We start from the raw sequence: 18,008 nt of genomic DNA, 5'->3' as shown, positions 1-18,008 counted from the left end.
CTCCACGTCGAGTCCTTGACCATCAGAGAGCAAGTGTTCTTCCCCTTCCTCCGCAGTGGTGTGATGTTAACACCAGTGCTGACGCTCTGCTGAGCAGCAGTTTGTGCCTCTCGCCCCAAACCCCTTGAGGATAGGTGCTGACACCCACCCGTGTGTCCCCTGCACTTACGCGGTCCCTGGCACACAGCTGGCGCTTTGAGGGCCTTTACCGGAACAAAAGGAAAGGCGCTATGGTAGTTCCCCAGATTTTGTTGGGTCCACAGTGGAGATGAGTTATCACCCAGAGTTATGATGAGTCGAGCAGCGTTTGGGCTCAGAGCTACAGGTTATGCTCTTACTGGATTCATTTTCATGCCTGCGTTCACTTTTCCAGCAGGCATGGGCTGAGCGTCTGCTGCATGCCGGGCCTGTGCTGGGTACTGGGAACCTGCCCTCACCGAGCTCCCGGACGCACCGAGGAGAGAACCACAGTGGGTGTGGAGACCCGAGGCAGACCCCCGGGCGTCGGGCGTCAGGAGCGGCTTCCGAGGGAGGTGGCTTCTAGAACGAGCCTTGAAGGATAAGGGCAGGTAAGAAATTCCCTTCGTTAAAAACACTTTCTCCCAGGAAGCACAGAGAGGAAGGGCGGCCTGTAAGTTGGTCCGGGTTTTGTTCTTACCGAGGATGAGCTTTTAAACCTGCCAGGAAGCTTCGGCAGAGGTTGGCTTCTAGTTCCTTTACAGCCTGGACATGTGTTGCAGTTCATACGTTTTCATGCTGTCCGTCAGACGACCGTGATGGTTCCCTCGTGGGCTCTGACCGCTGTCGGGAAGCAGGGCAGGAGGTGGGGCTGGAGGGAGCTGCGTAGTCCACCTGGCTCAGGCTGGGGCCTGGGGGACAGCGCTGGCCTGGGCCAGCATCCTGGTGATCTGGTCCCCGCAGAGTGATGGAGAGCAGGCTCCTTGGTCCTGGACACTTGGCTTATGTACTTGGCTTACATTTCCGCGAAGTTTACAGTTTTGCCAGCAGTCTGGCATGTTCGTAGGGAGCTGTGTCAGTTCAGATGTGCAGGCCTTTTAAACAGGAGCTGCTGTGAGAGCAGAAACTCCCCAAGTCACTTTTACAGTTTGATTCCTTTTACGTTATTAAGTAGCATTTGACACAGACGCAGGTACCTGTGTAACAGGTGTTACGTTCGTGTAAATGATGAGGCATAGTAATCAAACCAATGCTCGTGAACTTGCCGTGAACACCAGAACTAGAATATTGTCAATGTACCTGAAACTGCCCTGTGCCCCCCACCCCATTCCACCCCCATCTCACCCCCAGAGGTCACCCCTCTCCTGGATGCCGTTTTTTCCTTATTTTGCTCATCTGAAAGTGGCTTCACCGTCCACGTATGTACAGGTAAACAGCGCACCATGTCTTTCTGCTTGATTGTAAGCTTTATGAGCACCTTGTCTTCTGCGACTTCTCTTGCCACTCAACTGACGTTTCCAAGACCCAGCCATGTGGCTGTGTGTGGCTAGAAACACTCATTTTCACTGCAGCCTACTAGTCCTCAGGTGTCTCTGCCACGCTTTATTTATCCCTTTGTTTATTACTAATTTTTATTGGAGTCCAGTTGCTTTACAATGTTGTGTTAGTTTCTGCTGTACAGCAAAGCGAATCAGCTGTACGTATCCATAGATCCCCTCTTTTTTGGATTTCCTTCCCATGTAGGTCACCGCAGAGCACTGAGTAGAGTTCCCTGTGCTGTACGGCAGGTTCTCAGTAGTTGTCTGTTTTATACATAGTAGTGTGTGTGTATGTCCATCCCAGTCTCCCAATTCATCCTACCCCACCTTCCCCCGCTGGTATGCATACGTCTGTTTTCTATGTCTGTGGCTCTGTTTCTGCTTTGCAGATAAGTTCATCTGTATCATTTTTCTAGATTCCACCTGTAAGCAATATTACATGATATTTGTTTTTCTCTTTCTGACTTACTTCACTCTGTATGACAGTCTCTAGGTCCATTCATTCTCTGCAAACTGCACAATTTTGTTCCTTTTTATGGCTGAGTAGTATTCCATTGTATATATGTGCCACAGCTTCTTTATCTTTCTTTATAGATGAGCATTTGGGGCTAGGTATCCGTGTATTGTTCTTTTTTTTTTTTGCGGTACGCGGGCCTCTCACTGCTGCGTCCTCTCCCGTTGCGGAGCACAGGCTCCGGACGCGCAGGCTCAGCGGCCACGGCTCACGGGCCCAGCCGCTCCGCGGCACGTGGGACCCTCCCGGACCGGGGCACGAACCCGCGTCCCCTGCATCGGCAGGCGGACTCTCAACCACTGCGCCACCAGGGAAGCCCCTGTGTATTGTTTTTCTACTGCAGACCCAGGCTTCTCTGCCCTGCTTTGTAATATTGGAGTTGGAACCTGTAAACATTCTTCTTTTGCTAGCTTTGTCACTAGAAGGTTCTGGATGGACATTGCAGAAGTAAGGGGCTTCTCTACCTGGTTCTGGATGCTCTCCCCTCTTCTGGCTTGTGTGATGTGGCTGCTGGTAGTGTGTGTGACACCAGGGACTCGCACCCTCTAACAAGCTTCACGTCACCCTGGGCTTCCTGCTCGCCACCCTCCGCCTTGGCTGCGGACCAGAGGGGGCCCAGAAAACCCTGTGAACACCCTCTCCGTGAGGTCCGAGTCCCAGCCAAGTCTGCTCCCTCCTTGGACCGCTCCCTCAGCTCTCGGGCATTCTTCAGAGCTCGTATCCCTTCTCCGTAGAGAAGCCCCTGGTACTAGTTAATAGGCCTTTATGTTAATGTTACATTTTCCCTGTTCAAATTGCTGGTGTGGTTTTCATCTCCCATCTGCACCCCGGGTGATGTAATTGTACGCAGGTCCTTTGGTGCCCTGTTGGTCAGGCCAGGCCGAGGGAGGTGGCGGGTACAGTGGCCCCAGCGCACACGGTGTTAGGTCTCCCCGACTCTGGGCCGTTAGAGCCGGTGGCTGGCACCCTCAGGCTGACTCTGAGCTCCAGGCTCTCGAGAGGTACATGTTTACTGTTGCCCTTTAACCTCAGTCATTACTGCAAAAACTAAATCATTCTTGTGATCATTTTTGAATTTCGAATTCCCAGTTTTAAAAAATAACTTCCTTTGTACTAGCTAATACCTGAGACTCACAGCTCACTGGGTTTTGGTCAGTCGGCAGTGGTGTGATTCACCATGTGAGGTTGAATTCTGGAAACATCAGCGAGGGGGGGTGGGGCAGCCATGCTCAGGTCCTATCATCTTCTGGAAGAGGTACTCCTTCCCACTTCCTGCCGGGCGGGGAGAGGAGAGGATTTCCAAACAAACTCTTCTCTCAGGAGGGCCAAGGAGATGCTCTTCTGGATAGAAATCTCCTCTTGCTTTGCTTGTAAGAGTGGAGTTCTGAGGTCACCAGCTGCCCTTGAAATCTTTCATCCAGAGTTTTTGTTCCTTGTCGGCTTAAGCGCCCGGATGTCTTACGTGTAGCCCAGCACCCTTTTAGAAATAACCTGTGGTACCCAGGCTCTGCTGTCTGACAGACATTTACACCTGAGCAAGTCGAGCTGGTCTCTGAGCCCCCCTTTCCCCGGAGCAGAGCGCATAATGGGATGAGCCTTCTTGGTAACTGTGCGGAGTGCAAAGGGCTTGGGGAGCCTGGCGCCCGACTCGGCACTGGCTTGATTACGGGGGCAGCTGAGCGTGCCCGGTGGCCAGCATCCAGCCAGTTGGGAACTTCTGCCTACAGGTACCACTCTGTTACTGAATTCCTTTTACATGAGCATCTTCATTGGAAAAAGAGACAGGAAGAAAGAAGGAAGGAAAGAAAGGAAGGAAGGGAGATGGATGTGTACCAAAATGCCATTTTATATCATTATTCTAGGAATCTATCCTTCTGCATATAGGTTTGCGGAGCCTCCAGAATAACATTCACAAAAAATTATTTCTAAGTTATTTCTAGGTGGTGGGCTGTAGGGTAATTTTAACTTTTCTATTTTGTATTTTTCCATTTTTTGAATAGTTTTACAGAAATAAAGTTAAATTCAGTAACCAGAGAGAAAGAGAAATAGAAAAGCCGTTTCCTCCTGGAGGCCAAGCTAGCTGGGGCAGCAGAGTTTGGGGGTCAGCGGGAGGAGGGGCGATGGGGAGCTTCGGGACGGCGCGAGATGCTCGCTCACCCCGTGGACCCCGGGAGCCGCATCCACTGCGCTAACTTCCCGCCCCCCCCGCCCCGCGGGCGCAGCTGTCATGCGGGAAGCGGCCGCGCGAGGGCGCGATACCCCAGGGAACCGCGCCGGCCCTCAGTGCCACGTTTCGCTCTCCCGGCTGAAGAAGGGCTTTGGGGAGCTTGGGGAAGCTTGTGACTCGCGGGGAGCGCGGGCAGCATCGTTTTCAGGCGTCCTCTCTGTGCGGTTCTTGATACCCTGGGTGTGTTTCGCACAGATTGCTCATAACTGATAGTGACGCGTAAACTTAACCTCACAGTGACACCCTGCACTCAGGTGGCGCCCTGACCCCTGAACGTGCCCTCATGGCTGTACCACATTTATCACAGGCCCCTCTGGCCCTGCAAGTAAACCCCACTTTGCAAGGGAGGGAATTATTATTTTTTTTAAACATCTTTATTGGAGTATAATTGCTTTACAGTGGTGTGTTAGTTTCTGCTTTATAACAAAGTGAATCAGCTGTGCATATACATATGTTCCCATATCTCCTCCCTCTTGCGTCTCCCTCAGGGAGGGAATTATTGATACATTTCAGGGATGAAGCGTGTCGTGGGGTCCTGAGCACAGATTACCTGATGGCTCGAGCAAACAACAAAATGTTTTTCATGACGGATTTTGTTCTTTAAATCTTTTCTTTGCTCGGTTCTCTCTGCTCAGCACACTCCCCTCTCCTTCCTGCTCTCAATTCTGTCTGTTCAGAGCCCACCTCTGTAGGCCAGTCTCTCATGTCCCGTCCCTCTTGGGTTCAGGACTGTGATGCTGTGCCTTGTGAATCTGGGCTCTGCCTCTCTACCGTATGTCATCCCTGGCTGCTCTGAGCTTCCCATTTCACTCCAAGTCCTTGTGGCTGAGCTTGGAACCGAGGCCACAGTAAAACCTATTTGGGAGTGAAAGGGCCGTTCGTTCCTCCCAGGTGCGGCTGGAGCAGAATGCAGTGGGCTGTGCCCGGAGCCCCCGCCAGCATTCACGGTGCATCTGTCTAAATGCGGGTGGTTTTCCCAGCACAGGCTGCCCTGCCGATCCGCCTTTACCATGGCAACATCTCTGCGGCCATCACCGGCGTGGGAGGGCTCCACTGGTCCGGATAGTCAGGGGGGACTCTGGGCCTTGCTACCTGGGCAAGTGGAGGGAAGCAGGCACCCACCCTGACTGTGGCAACCCCGGAACCCAGAGGGGGACCCAGGCCGAGGCCCACGCCACCAAGGCCTGGGGTCTTGCTTAGAAAGTAATACCGGCCCATGAGCTCTGGGCCAGAGGGTCTGTTCCACAGAGGCTCCTGGGAGACAGAATCACTTGATGGGCAAGGAAAGGTGGCAGAGGGGTGGATTCTGCCCCCTCTCCAGGCGTCCGTCTGGAGGCACTGGGCTCCCCGGGGCCGCCTGCTCCTCTGGGCCTGCAGGGGCTCTCCAGGGATGGAGCGCTGGGTGGGAGCATGGCTGCCCTGCCTGCAGAGGGAGTGTCTGGCTGAAGCCGAGACCACTTGAGACTGTTTTCTGCTTGGGGCGGGCTGCTCAGGAGAGTGCGAGGTGCATTAGGGAAACGCTCACCCCACAGCCAGAAGCTAGGGTCACAGCGTGCCGGGGAGCCCGTGCGAGGGGACGCAGACACGTGCAAGAGCTGGTGATTGCCCAGGGACCCCTCTGATGAGTTCCTGGACTCAGAGTGTAATGGAAAATCAGCAGGACAATCTTCCCTCTGGCGTTTGAGGACAGAGGCTCAGAAAGGTGCAGTGACTTGCCCGAGGCCACTCAGGCTTGGCCAGAAATCAGGTGTCCTGATGTCGCATCCACTCCCCTTTCTGCACAGCTCTCTGCCCGCTCACCTCACCCTGCTTCCTCCACTCCCTCTAGGGGCACCAAAGCTCAGCGCCTTTCAGCCTGGGAGCAGTGTGGGGCTGAGGCCTGGGCAGCTGGTGCCAGGCAGCAGTCAGGTGGGCAGTGGCGCTGCTGTCCCAAGGGCAGCAGCCTGTGGCTGTCCCGCAGTGATCCTTAGAATTTCAGACTCCCTGTGGAGGGGCCCCGGAAGGCTTTCTGTGCAAACTCCCTCTCAAGATGCGGGAAAGGCCATCAATTCCCAGAGCTCAGAGCAGCCATCTGGTTGCCTTCAGCAAGGACAGGAACAGGCAGGCTCGTCAGACCAGAGCCTTCCCTCGAGGAAACTGCTCACCTCTGGCCTGGACCGTCTGCCAGGTGTCCCAGCGCCCTGAAGACCAGATGCTTCTCAGCGTCCACGCACCACCCCTCCCCCTCCTCCCTGCCGATGTCACATCTTCCCAATGGCCTGGCGCCTGAGCTTCCCACCGCCTGAGGGAAGAGCTCTCACGGCCTCTAACTCTCTGACGTCTGTTTGACTGCTCTCCACCCCCCCAGGCCTCCAGATGACTCAGACCCACATCCTTCTTCCCTGCTTTCCTGCCGCTTCCTTGATTGCTTTCCTCCTTCCAGTTTTGTCCCCTTGCAGTTGCGTCTCCGCAGGCCACAGGGTGAGTGTCTAACATACACTAAAATCCACCTTTCACCAGGGGCCCCCGGGGCTCCTCTCTGGAAACCGGTCCTACCTCTGTCTCCCTGCTGCTTACCCTCACCAAGTGTCACCGCCTTGTCCTTGCCCGTTTGCTTCTCTGTCTCCCCGGCAGCGAGGGCCTGGGGGGCAGGGGTGGCCCGTCTCATCCCCGTGCGCGGCACAGTGTACCTGCTCAAGGGTGTCCCCCAGAGGCGTGACGGGGCAAGCGTGGGTTCAGGAGTGAGTCCAGCTGTCGGGGCCCGGCCTGGCGCCCCCAGGCTTCTCTGGTATTTGGTGTGAGGCCTGTGCATCTCCCTCAACACCCTCCTGACGGAGCAGGCTGTCCGGCCAGCCGGCCGCTGTTGGAAGTGCACGGGTTTTTTTTTTCTTGAGCACATTTAGGGAAGGAAACAAAGAAGGAGGGAGGGAGGGATGGAGAAGGAAGGGAAAGAAAAGGTGTAAGGATTGAAAGAAGGAAGGAGATACGTTGACTTCTAAGCTCTGGCTCTCCCGCTTGCCAGGGTTTCCTGTAGTCAGAAGATTCCAGGTCTCGAGGTCCCACACGGCTTTCATAGGCCCCGGGCACTTTTGTCTTTGTGGGCTCCTTCCTCCATAAAGAAGTATTAAAAATTAGATTTCGTGACTATGTTGGTATAAAGATGAATATAATCTGGGCTGGAGTTACTGTTTTATAGTCATTATTGTTATACTCACTTTCCCCTCTGATCTTAAAATAAATTAAAGCGTGTTGTGACCCCTCTCAGCGTTGTGGGCCCAGGCACTGGGCTTCCCACGCCCGTGGAGGTCTCCAGGTGGGGAGGGTCTGAGTGCCTCTTCATCTAGGGGTTCGCTCTCCCTGGAGAAGGAGAAGCTCCCTGCCCACGCCCAGCTCTGAATGGGGTCAGAGGACGAAAAGGCAGGCCCTGCCGGAGCAAGCGTGTGTGTAAATGCTGTAAACCTAGAAACGCAGAGACTGGCGCCGTGAGACCTGCCGAACCTGGTCCATCCGGTGTCCAGGCTCCTGGCCTCTGCTGGGAGGGCGGTCACCCACGTCTCTAACTGTACCCCAGGCGGGTCACCCACACCCCTGACTGCCAGTGCTGCAGCGGCCTGTCCCACTGAGGCTCCCAGAAGCAGTCGTGGCAAGTCATGGATCCCTGCCGGGCCCAAACCACGTGGATCTGATCACACACGTGGGAGGGAACCAGTGGTGGGAGCTGCTTTGAAGACCCTTGGGGATAAAGAGTGCGTGGGCCGGAGGGGGTGCTGTAGAGGGGGCGGGAACGGAGGGGGTGCAGGCACAGGAAGTCATTAATTCTTAAGATTCCATGAGTGAAGTTATACCTTGCAATCAGTAAACTCTGGTAGTGTCTCCTGAGCTGGGCATTGGACTTGTAAAAAGGCTTCATAGAGAAGTAATTTCCTCTTCAGATGGATGTTTTGGATGAAAGGAGAGAGGATGTAAACTCCTGTGCTCCGGAGCTGTACCCAAAACCGTGCGGTGTTCAGATTTTTCTGTCGAGGGAGGGGACACTCCTGTCATCATCCACCCGCTCGAAAATCCACTGAGCACGTGTAGTAGGGGAGCAGGGGGTGGGGCTGTGTCCCTGGTGTGTCGGGGGGCCTGAAAGTCAGAATTCCAGTGAGTTCCAGTCCCTCGCTGTGTCAGTAAAGCTCTATGCCTCTGGCACCCTCGTCCCCCATTTCCGATTCAGAGATGACTAACATTAGTACCAAAAAACCCACAAATTACCAGAGTGATAAAAGAAGAAAACAGTTTTACTGGGCAAATCTCCAATTGCATCATCTTTTGGTTTCAACGAATAACTGTAGGTCCCCAACTGGCAACCTTTTTACCTGGAAACTAAGTTTGGCAATTCCAAACAACTGGCGCTCCAACGAGAAGGACGGAACCTAACTCTACTTCCTTGAGACATTTCCGAGGAACGAGGATGATATTTATCAGGTCTTCCACCGTCTGAAGCCCCTCAGGATGGAATCCTCTCCACGGAGGCCCCACGCTGGGGTGACTGCTCGAGGCCGACTCCTCGGGACCCTCTCCCTCTTGCCCCACCCAGAGCCTGACACTGCAGAGCCCAGAGGGTGCGGGGCACCCGGAGCAGATCCCGACTGCCAGCCCCGAATCAGGTGACCCTCTTGTTGAAACCAGGGCTTGTTTCAGGAGATGATCCCGTTGGCCCTTCACTCAGCCTAGTGAAGCAGCTACTCAACTCCCACGTGCCCTGGAACAGAAGTAACTCCTAGTGGACCCAGCTGAGGGTCTCATACTCCTGGGCCTGGTGCCCAGCTCACCGGCCAGCAGCGGCCCCCCTTGGCGAGTCCTCATAGACAGGCGTAGATGATGACACCACCTCCCACTTGTTGATCAGAGCCTTCCAGACCGTGGAACCAGCAGAGACTACGTCCAGTGGGGAGGGGATTGAACCGAACTATTGGCATTGCCCCAACAGGAAGCTTAGGACCTGCCCCGAAATGAAGAGATTCACGAGCGAGGAAATCGCAGACTTTCCAAGAACCTCATTCCAAAGTCAGCAAGTTCACCAAGCTATATAGGTGAGGCTGCTTTTCTTTGTGTTGCGTTGATACATGTGTGTGTGAAGAATGAGATCTCAAGATGCATTACCAATTCCACCCTGATTCCTGCACAAACTTTGAAACACACCTCATTGTAGCTGAGCTGGGTCTAACCATCAGGTCAAGGAATGCTCCTTCCGTTGAAATTTTATCGACATGAGATGGAATCTAATTTGTTTGTACCTATTCATCTGTGAAAATGTTCTCTGATGTCTGAGGATGAGGCAACCTGAATCCACCGCCATAATCATCTGCTGACATTTTCAAGGAGAGAGGCCAAGGCCATTGAAGGCAGTTTATTATGAATATCGCCATCTGGACTTAATTGGATAAAATCATTTTCTAACCTAGGAGTCCTTTGTCTCCAGAAATGGAAATCGTGGTAAGTCATTCACTTGATTTTGTGATTTTCCAGGTTGGGTCACATGCCCACCGGAGCCTGGGATAGTCAGGTTCACCCAAATCAGATGAATTGGATCCGGAGTGGGAAAGAGATGGAGCTTCAGGGCGCTGCTGCCTGAAGAAGGTGGGGAGAGGGGGCTGCTGCTGAGGCAGAGTGAGATCCACCCCGTGCCTTCCTCCTGACCCCATCCTCCAAAACCTCGCGGGAAGATGCTGTCATGACTGCCATGCCCGACTCCGAAGACATGAGCTTTGTTCCCTCGTTCATTTATTCAGCAGCCATTCACTGAGAGCTCACCCTGGACCAGGACCTGGGCTAAATACTGCTGAGGATGCAAAGTAAGTCAGATGGGGTCCTGGTTCTTTTTTGTTTGGTTGGTTGGTTTTTTTTGGTGGTACGCAGGCCTCTCACTGCTGTGGCCTCTCCCGTTGCGGAGCACAGGCTCCGGACGCGCAGACTCAGCGGCCATGGCTCACGGGCCCAGCCGCTCCGCGGCACGTGGGATCCTCCCGGACCGGGGCACGAACCCGTGTCCCCTGCATCGGCAGGCGGACTCTCAACCACCGCGCCACCAGGGAAGCCTGGGGTCCTGGTTCTTAAGGATCTGAATTTTTTGCACGGCTCCTACTCCTATTCCTGTCATGAGCCATGAGCCGGGGTGACATGATCCCTGCCTTCTTGATGGAATGACCTGATTTCCTCTTTCTGGCAAAGAGGGATGGAGAAACCCGTCCGTCACGGAGAAGGCATTTGATGTTCTCTGAGGTAGCAAATTGTCCTCATGGCTCGCGGGGAAAGGCAGCTTCAGCGATAGTGCACAAGGTGATCGTCGTCAGGGGGCCGGGGCCGGGGTGGCAGCACAGAGAACAAGCTGGCTCCTCCGGTGCCCTGGTCTGTGTATCCAGGGCCACACCTGCCCCACCGTGGGGCGGGGCCGGCAGTGGGTGAGCGTCTGCCGGGACACAGCCGGGGTTTTCCCCGACTCCTTCAGTTTTTTTCTTCCCTTCATGCCAAGCACGTTTGATTTTTAAAAAATCAACTTTTTTTCTTCCAATGAACTTATTCATGCTCTTTGAACCTCGAGATGGAAAAATCAAAGTCAGAATCCGTAAGTTTCCCAGGAGCTCCTGACCCGCTTTGGGGGAAGCCAATTCTTGTCGGAAGTACAAACAAGGGAACTGTTTCCAAAGGTTCTGCACATGAGTTGTCCGAAGCATCCCGGAGGGTGGTACCTGGGGCCCCTCTGAAAGCCAGTGCTCGGGCAGTCCTGTCCAGCCTCACTCTCAGCTGGGTTTTACCTGCACGGTGTCCAGAGCGACACTGAGGTCTCAGGAGGGACCTGCCAGGTCACTCTCCTTCTTCCCTGTTCCCATGTCTCTCCGTACCTCCAGCTCAGCCCTGGGCTCTCACCGGCCTGGGTCAGGGGACCCTGAGAGAGCTCCTCATATGGAAACAGGGACTCGGTGTCCATGCATCTTGGACCTCAGGCCTAGCAACTGGTTACCTTGCTGCCAGCCAGCTAGCTGGGTCTTTGTGCGTGAACCCTGCCTGGGTGGTCTCCCGTTCCCCCAGATTCCCGGCCCTGCCCTGCCCTCACTTCCTGCCCCAGCCCGGGTGCTGGAGCCGGCTCCTGCACCTCTGCGTCCGGGGCCTTGCCCTCCACACGGAAGCTCTGACTTGGCCTGTTCTTGGATGCCTGTCGGGGCACATCCTTCTTCTCCCAGCGCCTTCCTGTGTTCCACGGCCAAAGCCAGCGAACTGACCCGCTTCCTCGTGTTATACTGTTAATGCACTTTGTAATCCTCAATGCTTCTCTCCTGGAGAGAAAAATTAATTTTCACATTTTGTGATTTCCTTTGATAGACTTGACTGTGCATGTCTCACACACACACACGCACGCACACACACACACACACGCACTCTCCCCGCCCCCCCCACCCCTCACAGTTCGAGGTGGAGCCAGGAAACAAACTGGCCAGAGAGGTTCGTGCTTGCTCAGGACCCACAGCTCCAAAAGCCACCCTACCACTGCAATCCTAGATGGAAGTTTGCCCCACTTCATGCTCAGCGGGGGTTAAATTGTTGCTCTGAGTTAGAGTACGTTCTGCCTTCCCGAAACTTCCGGGCACTGGGTTTCTGCCTATGAGATGGAGCTGGCCCGGACTCTGAGGTGGGGATCGTGCGTGCTCTCAGATATACCTACTCCGTGGCGTTCCCGTGAGGATTAGAAGAAAACTGGAGTGATGGGGCTGGACCTGGAGCTTGGTGCCTAGTTTGTGCTCAGCGATGCTGACATTTGCTGTCATCCTCCCTGAGGTGGGCGTCCACCGGCCCGAGGGGACTCGGGGAGGCTCTACCTAGGCTCCCACAGAGCTGGCTCTCCACGTGTCCCGCGTCTCTTTGCGGATTACACCCTGCGGGCCAGGCTTCGCTCGGGGGAGCTTTCTTGGTCTTTCCTACCTGACTCTCTGCCTTATTCCAGGGGTAGGGGGCTGTCAAGGGGCAGCAGTCCCAGTCTGGTCTGCGAGGAGCCTTCCGTTTCGACACGACCCTCTCTGGGTCTGGAGAGCTGCCCCGGAGCTGGAAAGACCCGGTTCAAATCCCAGCCCCGCCCCGTCCAGCTGGGAGGCCGTGGGAATGCCTTCATTTTCCCCATCCCATCTCCCCGTCTCTGAAACGGTGACAATAGCACTGGCCTGACTGGTTCGCTGAGGTGAAGGACTGTCCGGCGTCACGCAGCACTGGATTCCGGCTCCACCCACGACAGCCGCTGTTTTCGGGTTACTGAGTGGCTTTGCCCTACACGCGCCTGTCCTTGTCATCATCTGTGACATCTCTGTGAAACCCCTTGCCGAGGAGCAAACTAAGGGAGGTCCTCGAGAGAAACCAACATTACGAAGGAAGTCACAGATCCCTCCTTAGCGGGTCTGTCGAAGCCCAGCCCCAGCCCTTGCCCGGGCCTCCTGGGTTTGCGTGAACAAGCTCGCTGGCTGCCGCACCCCGGGGCCCCGCGCCGCGCCGCCGCTCACCCCGATCACATCCTTCCCAGCCGCCTTGTTTATTCCCTCCTGTCCTCCTCCTGTAGGACTCCAGGCTCCTTGAGGACAGAACCCCTCTCGAACAAAACATCCTGTATGTAGTCCCTGTGATCCGATCTGCTCTATGTGCAGCGACCTGCATCGCTGCCCCGCTGTGCCTGCGGTAGCTGAGCGATGCTGAGCCCGAAGGGGCCCTGATGACCGGCTCAGGCTCGCCCGCGGGAAACCCTCCAGGTCCCTGGCTGGCCCCCCGCCCCTGTCAGTTGTCGTGACGATGTCCTGTCATCATCACCACCACCACCGCCGTCTGTTGATAGGGCAGCCGAGTCATTTGTCCCTCAGACTGGCACACTTGTGGACGTGCTGGTAATCCCTCCAGGGTCACAGGTGGGCCCACTGGGGACAGTCCCCCCATTTGTGGGGCAAACACTGTGGAAGACTCCCCGCTAAGCATTCTGCCTACCTCACCTCTGGTCTGTCAGAGGCTCCGTCAGGTCAGTCTGTCTCTACCTACCGTATTGGTCAGAATGCTGAGGCCCCAGAGAGGAGAGGGCCCAGACGAGGCCGCATCTCCGGTGAGGGACAGAACTGGGCTCTCTGCGCCCAGAGCCTGGGCCTGTGGCCACCTGCTGGCCTGCCTGCTGCTCACTTAATTGGGTGCCTCAAACGCATGTGGAGGAGCCGCGTTCCATGGGCACTTGGTGAGGCCGGGGGGCCGCAAGGGTAGCGCAGAATCCTGGGGCCCCGGCCAGGCTAGCAGTCGGACAGCTGTCAGGGCCCTTCGTTTATCGGGCTCTGCATGGACATGTCGGGCTAATTCACCGATCCCGGTGTGAAGCGCCGAGCGCCCTGGACCTGGGCTTTTGCAGGCGGTGGTGGCCTGGTAGCCTTCCTGCGCCTCGGGTTAGTCCAGGGGCAGTTATATCTCCCGCTCGGCGCCACGGCTGGGGAGTAGGAGGCCCTGTCCCCAGCCAGGGCAGCTGGAAACAGTGCAGGTGTTTCTCGCTCTTGTTCAAAGCAGGGATCGACACGGTGGATCCTGGTGCCACCGTGTGGGCGCTGTGTGTGTCCAGGAACAGTGATTGACAGCAGGGACGGTGTCTGCATGGGGCCGTCACAGGCGGAGGCTGCAGGGTCTCTGCACACTCACCAGAACAAAGGCTCCCGGTGAGTCCGTGGTCTCACCTGCCGTTCCCTTGTTCCTCCGGCAGCCTTCTCCCTGCTCCCTTCGGGGCCCAGACAACTGGGGGGCCCGCACCCCAGGGCCATAGGGGATGCAGGCGCTACAGGCGTCATGAATGCCCAGGAGTTTCCGGAAATGAGCTTACCCAAAGAGCCAGTGTAAGAGTAGACGACCAGGAAAGAAAGACACGATGAGATTTTACTCATCGTATAGAACTTTTGTAACCGAAGACAATCCAGAATATCATGTGCCCTTCTACTCTGTGTTACTGAAAAATTGTGGGTCGTCTGGACCATAGTGCTACAGACTGGACAAGTGGAGCTCCACCTCCCCTGTGCCTGGTGGATACGTGGCATCGAGATATACCACATGGTTTTTGCATACGCTCCTCCCTCCTAATAACATGACGGTGTTGTATTATTTTCCTCACCAGTGCTCTTTGCTAACACATGTACAGTGCTGACTGCCAGGCACTGTCCTAATCCCTCTCTATTTCCGATCATGTTGAATTCTCCCCACACCTCGGAGAAATAGGGTTTTAGTGAGGATAACTATAGCTGCTTTAAGAGAGAGATGCAGGAACACGGCAGCTCTAACCAGGTTGAAGATTCCTTCTCCCTCACGTGACAGCCTGAGTTCCAAGTTGGAAGGCGGCGTGGTCAGGCGGTTGGCTACTCTGTCTGCGTGTGCCTTCCAGAATGGCTCTGGTTGCTGCTGCTCAGCCTTCAGAAGCAGAGAACAAGAGGGTGGAGGGAGACACCTGGAAACGGCACAAGGCAGTTCCTCCTCCTGTGGGAGAGGAGGGAGTCACGTGGCCACGCTGCCAGGGAGGCTGGGGACGTACGTGGTCCAGCGCCAGCCCGGCCACAGGTGGAGGGTGATGAGGGCAGTGGTGGACGTACTGATGGGGAAACTGAGGCCAGAGGAGTCAGGGGCTCCCCCAACAGCACAGACAGTCCGTGTGGAGCTGGGATTGGTGCTCAGGCTGTCAGCCTCAAGTCCATGCTCTTGGTCGTTATGCTGTATTGCATTTATGATTCAGTGTTAATTTCAACAGATGACATAGGTCTTCACATTTGACCACCTACTGTATCCTTCAGCCCCAAAGTATCAAAGCCACCCGTTTGTCCGGAAGGTACCCCGATGCATCTGATGTCTTGCTGGAGCGCTGGGTGTTACCCAGACTCTTGAGTCCGGAGCCCTGAGGAGCTGATGGGGTGGACGGACGAGACATTGGCTGGTGGGTAGGACCGGTCCCCAAGGGCCGGGAAGGGACCTGCTGCTCAAGGCTTTGCAGGGACCGCGGCCTCGTCCTCCATCAAGTCTGGGCGGCGGGGCTGCTTCAGCAGGAGCTGCCGAGGTTGCGGCCCCAGGGCCGAGGGCAGCCAGCAGCTGCAGGTAACACTTCCTTCTGCCAGGCACCTCTCCTCCGCGGGATTTCCAGAGCCTCTTTGCATCTCAGACAGCTCATTGCTGCTCTCAGCAACTTCATTCATCACGGTCCCTTTTATAGTCCTCTTTTCTCCCTTTGGACACCAGCCTTCGGACAGGATTGGGAGATGGAGAGATTGGGAAGTCAGAAAAACAAAGCAGCAGGTGCCATTTGGTGGCAATTTCCAGTTACGGAGGCGTTTCCTGCGTGCAGCTTGGAGGCACGGAGGCCTCCAAGGTCATGGTCAGGACGGGGGAAGAGCCTGGCAGAGGTTTGGAGGCTGCGTAGAGCACCAGGCAGTTGTGGCAGGTCCCCTGCCCCAGCTCTGGTCCCCTCGCCTGGAATGCACGGCCTGCAGGCCTCTGGACTGATCACAGTGTGTTAGTCTCAGTTGGTTCACTGTCCCTGCTAGGGGTTGACAGGGACAGCACGGCGGGCGGCCTGGGTCAGTTTAAGCAAACACCCCGATCCAGCAGTTCACAGCTTCCAGGAGGTTACGAAACCAGCGTTCCCGAGGACAAGTTCTGCGTCGTCGTCACGTACCTTGGCAGCCTCTCACACACACCCTTTTAGGGTTTCCAGACACCTTGAAACCCATCCACGGGTTGCCTAGGCAAGGACCAGAACTCCTCTCCTAAACTTCTCCAACTGAATTTAATTGTTAGTCACACCTATGAGAATGGATCAACTCAATTGTTTATTGATAAGAGGGTAGTTAAGAGGGAGTAGTTAAATAATCAGGGCCAACCCGCGGCATGAAATATTTTGTAGCAATTCCAAAGTGCGAGATAGGTGCTACAAACAACAATATGGAAAAATCTCCAAGACGGTAAAGTTTGAAAAGTAAAATAGAAATTAATTTGTTTAGTTTGAGTTACACTCATTGAGCATGTGCCATGTGCTATGGCTGTAAGCAATGAACAAGCCAGAAGTCCCTCCCTGGGAGCCCACGCCTCTGAAGCCAGGGTGGGAAATAGGAAACGGGACGGAGAGACGTGCTGGGTGGGCCACACAGGGCCGCTGGTTCTGTGTGGGGGTGGTTTGAGGCGGGGAGAGCCGGTCGGGAGGCGCGACAGTAGGTCAGGGTAGGCAGAAGTGTGGCCTGACCACGACGGGGGTGCGGGTGAGAGGTGAGCAGGTTCTGGGCGGTGGAGGCCCGGGACTTGTGGCTGGTTTGCAGTGTGAAAGAAAAGAGAGAAACCGAGGAGGATCTCCACGTGGCGGGAAATGCTAGTCAGCTGGGGAGAGGAGCAGGTTCAGGGGACGCAAAACCAAGGGCTCTGCTTCGGCCCCGTCTGCACGGCCGACCAGGGGTCCAGGCTGAGCTGTCAGGCGGGCAGGTGGTGGTCCAGCTTCAGGCTGGAGGAAGATGTTGAGAGGCATCATCTTCTAAACACGATGCATGGCCGTAGGACTGGTAGAGGTCAAAGGGGAAGAGACATGGTCCAGGACCGAGCCGGGGACCGTCCCTCACTTAGAGGAGGACCCAGCCTGGGAGGCGGAGAAGGACCAGACAGTGAGCAGTGAAGTAGGAGGAGAGCCTGGAAAGGAAGATCCTCAGAAACAAGGGCAGAAAGAGCCTCACGAGGGAGGGACCAAGTCTCACAAGTGCGCCGATTCCACTCGTGTAAGATTGTACATATATATATATAATATATATATATGCATAATATTATATATGTGTGTATATATACATGTATACACACAGACCTCGGAGATATTGTGGGTTTGGTTCCAGACCACCACAATAAAGTGAATATTGCAGTAAAGCAAGTCACACACATTCTTTGGTTTCCCAGTGCACATAAAAGTTACGCTTACACTATTCTGTAGTCTGTGAAGGGAACAATAGCATCATGTCTAAAAAAGGAACAATGAAAAATACATGAGCTAAAAAATGCTAACCATGCCCTGAGCCTTCAGCCAGTCATAATCTTTTGCAATAGTAACATCAAATATCACTGATCGCCGATCACCGTACAAATATAATAACAATGAAAAAGTTTGAAATATGGTGAAAATTATCCAAATGTGTCCCAGAGACACGAAGTGAGCAAGTGCTGTTGGAAAAATGGTGCCGAAAGATTCGCTCGGCACAGGGCCGCCACGAACCTTCAATCTGTAAAAAGCGCAACATCTGCGGAGAGCAATAAACTGATGTATGCGACACCAGACGTGTAAATGCATGGGGAGTTCTGGAAGTACACACACCAAAGGGTTGGCGGCTGTGTTTGCGGGAGGGGGTAAAGGGAACTTCCTTTCACCCTCTTGTGTCAGGAGTCTCTGCGTTACTCGTGTAATTTTAAAAGAAGAACAAATTTAAAAGCAAGGGAGCATCTCCACTGGAGAGGGTCTCTCCCTGCGGGGCCTCCTGCCTGCACATGCCTTCCTGAAAGGGGCTCGAGGTGCCCTGGCCTGGACTTCTCCCGTCCACCCCTGGCGCCCACCACTTCTTGTCCCTGACCCAGGGCCGACTCCATGTCCCAGTCCTCTCAGTGCTTCCCCATCCTGAATCTTGTCTGCCTTCCTTCCTTGGCAGCTGCCTGCTTCCAGACCAGTTAACACAGGCAGCAGAAAGTAATTACACGATTGGTTGCAGTTCTCCGTGAAGGTATAAATTTTATGTGACGCTGTGACATT

General features: G+C 55.0%; 1 long non-coding RNA gene across 1 annotated transcript in view; it reads left to right on the top strand.

Annotated features, from left to right (window-relative positions):
* The first annotated feature begins 373 nt into the window (after positions 1–373).
* The window catches only part of LOC136792119 (uncharacterized), a 95,103-nt gene continuing 77,468 nt past the window's right edge, over positions 374–18,008 (top strand). The window contains exon 1 of the long non-coding RNA XR_010835351.1: positions 374–569. This is a non-coding gene — a long non-coding RNA (uncharacterized lncRNA). The remainder of the gene's footprint in view (positions 570–18,008) is intronic.

The sequence above is a fragment of the Kogia breviceps genome, chromosome 11, assembly GCF_026419965.1.
Source record: "Kogia breviceps isolate mKogBre1 chromosome 11, mKogBre1 haplotype 1, whole genome shotgun sequence".
NCBI lineage: Eukaryota > Metazoa > Chordata > Mammalia > Artiodactyla > Physeteridae > Kogia > Kogia breviceps.
Note: the sequence above shows the minus strand (reverse complement) of the source record. Positions and strands in the feature narration are given on the sequence as shown.